Below are 4405 nucleotides of genomic sequence, written 5' to 3'. Positions count from 1 at the left end.
TCCGAAAATACCATCTAACATTCCGGACGCTGGAACAACCAAACAATCAACTAACAAAAACCTTCACTACACCGAACTAATGATAGGCGTGGGTGGCCCGCGAGCTGGGAACTACTAGTGATTTTTTATGTTTCGAAGGAAGGACCGTGATTGAAGAAATATCTCGAATCGTTTGCCCGCCATTAAGATATTTTGTCGCATGTCTTTGAGAAGCGGGTGATTGGTACGGAATGGTAGGGCATCGAAAATTAAATACCCCGAGATTTTTAACGTCCTCTCTCTGGTAGTGGTTGAATCGCTTCACACGAACGTCTTAATCATGGGTTTCAATTAAATTTGCAGTCCCGTTGCATCGGAGTTGCTGAACACGCTCTGCTACTGCATAACCGATGTTCGGAATTGTTTCGCAGAAAGAACATTCCACTGTCCGCGTGAATCCAGGTGTGCAAACTGTAGTTGAAAAGGCCAGCGTGAATCCAACTTACGATGCGGAATTGAGAGTTAAAATAAGTTAAATTATGTTTGGTTTTACCCTGAAAGTACAATACGCAATTGTAAGGCTAAGGCTCCACGGAACCAACATCCCGTATAAGGCCTAGACCAATAGAGTTCCTTTGACCGAAAGACCGCACCAACAACTGGAATGTTTGCTAGTCCCATATGAGTCAATAGTAATCAAATGTTCTATATTACCAAGACGAGTGAATCTTCCACTGACGTTCGTAAAAAGTTATCCATAGTATTCCCAAGGCAGAAGACTTGTTTTCAAATATTCTCATCGGTATATGCAGCATCAGGTCTAATGAAAACTCATCAACAAAAAAGATTATCTCATGGTTAGTCAAAATATCGATCAGAGGTCCTTGTACTTGGAGGAGTACTCCTTAACCTACTAGGTCACGTAACATTAGCTGAACGACGAAAATTTTAGCTAACTTGAGATTTCTATCCTTTTGCGTCTCCTATTCGTCGATCCTATGCGCCAATGTTAGTATCCTGCGCGCACTCCAGACAAAGCCGATGTGTCACATACAAAGTCCAAATTGCTAAAGCTTATTAGGTTCGTACCGTTGACCAAGCAGATTACGACGTGGTATTTTCTATCTTCTCTAGTGCTAATTAATCAGCATCGATCCTTGCTTGGTTTTTGGGACCAAGCTCCGCTGCTCAAAACGATCTCAAAACGTACTCGCCACCGAACGAGACGGTATTTTTCGTCTGCAAGAATACGTTCTTCGAGCAGTAGTGCACGACCGCTATTCTGCCCAAAAAAACGCTCGGTTTGCGGACAGTGATAACAAATATTTGGTGACCCCGACGTGATTCGCGAAAAGTGCCGTTCGATAAAATACTGTCGTGACCCGTGAACCGTACAATGAATAACGACAGCGAAATGTGGCCGAGGCCTTGCAGGGCAGCGTGCTCACCGCCCTGCAGGGCAGCGTGAAAGAAGTGGCCGCAAGCCTCGAGGCAAAGCCAAAGCCGTAAAGACTGACATTTTGGCGTCTCTGTGGCGTGATTGGAACGCCGCGTTGATGCGCGTTGAGAGCATCACCGGCCCCCATATGCGCAGGGGCCCCTTCACAGAGGCTTACGCGGCGGCCATGGCGGCCGCAGTCAAGTGCCGTTAGGAAGCCGCCTCCAAGTCCTCCGTCCTAGACACCACGGTGACGCGGCAACCATCACGGGCAGACCATTATTGGTGAAACGTGAAGAGATGCACGAGGCAACCACATGGGAGAATGCGTTGTAGATGTACTTCAACGCACTCCCGGTAAGGCCGAGAGAAGCCGAGGTCCACGATCTGCTGTGTAATTGCAAAAAATGGCCTTGTGGAGAAAATTGTTGAGTAGCACCGTGACAAGCACGGGAAATCCATAGATGGTGTCTGCTACCCAATAGAAATAGAACTTCGCGGATGGCGTCACCGACGTGAAGGTTTTAGACCGGCCATATTTCGTCACCGACGAAACACTAACAAAGAAGATGACAAAATATGGGCAGGTATTGGAGATAAGAGAGCTCTCGATGCCTTCCTACGCTGCACTTTGCCTGCTGCTGGGGTTGGAGCCACTCGCGGACAGGGAAATAAACGCACAGCGGATGTTCGTGTTCAAGCTGCTAAAAGGATCGATTGATGCCGCTCTCTTCGTCCTCGAGCACTCTTGTGTCTGGCGTTTAATGAAGCTAGCGAAATGTGTGATTTTGATTTGTCCCTAGCGTCATTTTCATGCGCGTCTCAGATTCAACATTGCCTCAATGTAACACTTAGTAAATGAAGCTTGTTAATGTTATGGTTGTGTTAGTGTTAAGACTTTTTTGTAAACATCATTCCATATTGTTCGAGAAAAAAACTCCAAAATGGCTCAGAATCCTGAACAGCTAACAGGTGCTGCACCAATCACAACAAGAAGCCATGAGGCGGCAATGGCAGACGAGGCCGCCCGACTGAGGGCTGCGGCTCAACCTCGTCCCAATTCCATCAATTTCTTCGAGGGAAATCGAGAAAATATCCGGATCGGACGATCCAAACAAAGGAGGCGCCTACACTTCTGTGGCATCCTGAGTTACGGGTGACAGGGATAGAGATAGAGAGAAGAGGTCTGATGGACGAGAAAGGGCATTGAGAGTACAGAGAGTAGTCAGTATGGATCAGACTCTGAATAAAGAAGGTCGCGTGTGGTGACCGCTGCCGGTTGATTCACAGCGTATGTGTCATTACAGCAATACAGTAGAGGATATCACAACCTCCTAATCGATTCTTCGAAGGGGATAATCCTCAAAAACCTACAGTCATAATCTGCAATAGCGCCATCCGATTCCCGAAGTTAACTGCTTACATTCTTGCTCCAAACAGAGAGATCAGAGAGCTGGCTTAGCTCTCTGGCATGTCCTCCAACAGGTACAAACAGCCCTTGTTGACGAACAAAAATCCTATGGTGTCGTAATAGGACCAGCAGGGGCCTCAATTCGCGCCCACAATCTACTTAGTCTACTTCGCCGTGATCCATCGCGGAATATAGTCCACTCTGACGTTTTAAACAATTGGAGATTATTAACTCTAATTTTAACTGCACCAGTACGACTAAGTAATATCAAACTAAAAGTTTACAAGGCCTGGGTGAAATCCGGAATTATCGACGCCATAAGAACAGAGTGCCCAAAACCCGGTAGAGCAACAAGAACTTGTCGATGGACTTCATGAGCGCTTCATGGTTTGGAAGAACCGGATACATAATGCGAATTACACCAAATTGTGCTCTGCATTAGACATGTTCTTAATAAAGATTGGACAGTCAGGAGTTGAATGCTCTCAGATACTCGACGGTAGTAACACGTTATCGCGATTGTGCGATACTTGATAGCATCAAATACTTAACTAACTCTACAGGAAAGAGTCTCCAAGAGGATCTTGGCTGAAAAGGAGGGTGAAGAATTTCATACCATATTGGGAAACAATGAGTAGTGGGGAGTCAACGATTCCTACCTTCCCTACCTATCGGGTATGAAAAAAAAACTTATTTTGCTTTAAAAAAACCTTGTTCTAGGATATGTCTTAGCCACAGGTTGGCCAGACTTTATTAATAAACATAAACATAAACATAAACATGATCATTCTGCCACCGGAGATCTCCGGTATCATTCTGGCTGGCAAAATCATCATGCTTTATCGTTCTGTTGGTAACAATTATCAATTAGACAGAACGAGAGAGCATAATCATTCTGCTATTGGGGATAGTACCCGTTTCACTTATTATCTGTTTTAACGCTTGTTGCATATGTGACACGACGTACATCCGGGGACAGACAGCAAGTGATCGTCAGGATAGCAAGTCACGTTTTCTTGAAACTGAGGAGAAAACTAGTGATATTTGGAGCTGTTTTGAACAAGCTTCAACGCCAAATAAGTATTACTGTGTAATTTGCCGAGCTGTAATATCTGGGAAAAAAAGTTCATCATTCAACTTAAAGCGACACATAAAAAACAGACACTCTACAACGAATGTACAGCGTCACACAAACGAGATACAATTAGATGCAAATGGTGCCGGCCAACAAAGCAACTCTAGAGAATAAAAAGTCTTAAAATAGTTTCTTTGAAATGAAAAAACCCCTCAGCGCGTCTGAGAAGAAGAGCATAGATGAAAAGGTGTTACTGTTCATCTCCACATAGCGAACTCTCCTCCGTCGAACTGTCGAACTCAGTTCCCGCAACAGCTGGGAAACTCGTAGGAAACTGGTAGGAAACTCTTGACAGCACTAGCAAAGCCCCTCGTTCTGACGTTTAATAATTGACGAATTAAGAAGAAGCGAAGAAGACCGAAACAAATGCGTGGCCACTTAGCGAACTCGGGAAACTCGAAACTCCATACAAGTTTGACAGGAGTTTCACCAGAGTTTCCTA

This window comes from Anopheles coustani, chromosome 2 (assembly GCF_943734705.1).
Source record: "Anopheles coustani chromosome 2, idAnoCousDA_361_x.2, whole genome shotgun sequence".
Classification (NCBI taxonomy): Eukaryota; Metazoa; Arthropoda; class Insecta; order Diptera; family Culicidae; genus Anopheles; species Anopheles coustani.
The sequence above is the reverse complement of the archived record's forward strand: the minus strand, read 5'-3'. Positions refer to the sequence as shown.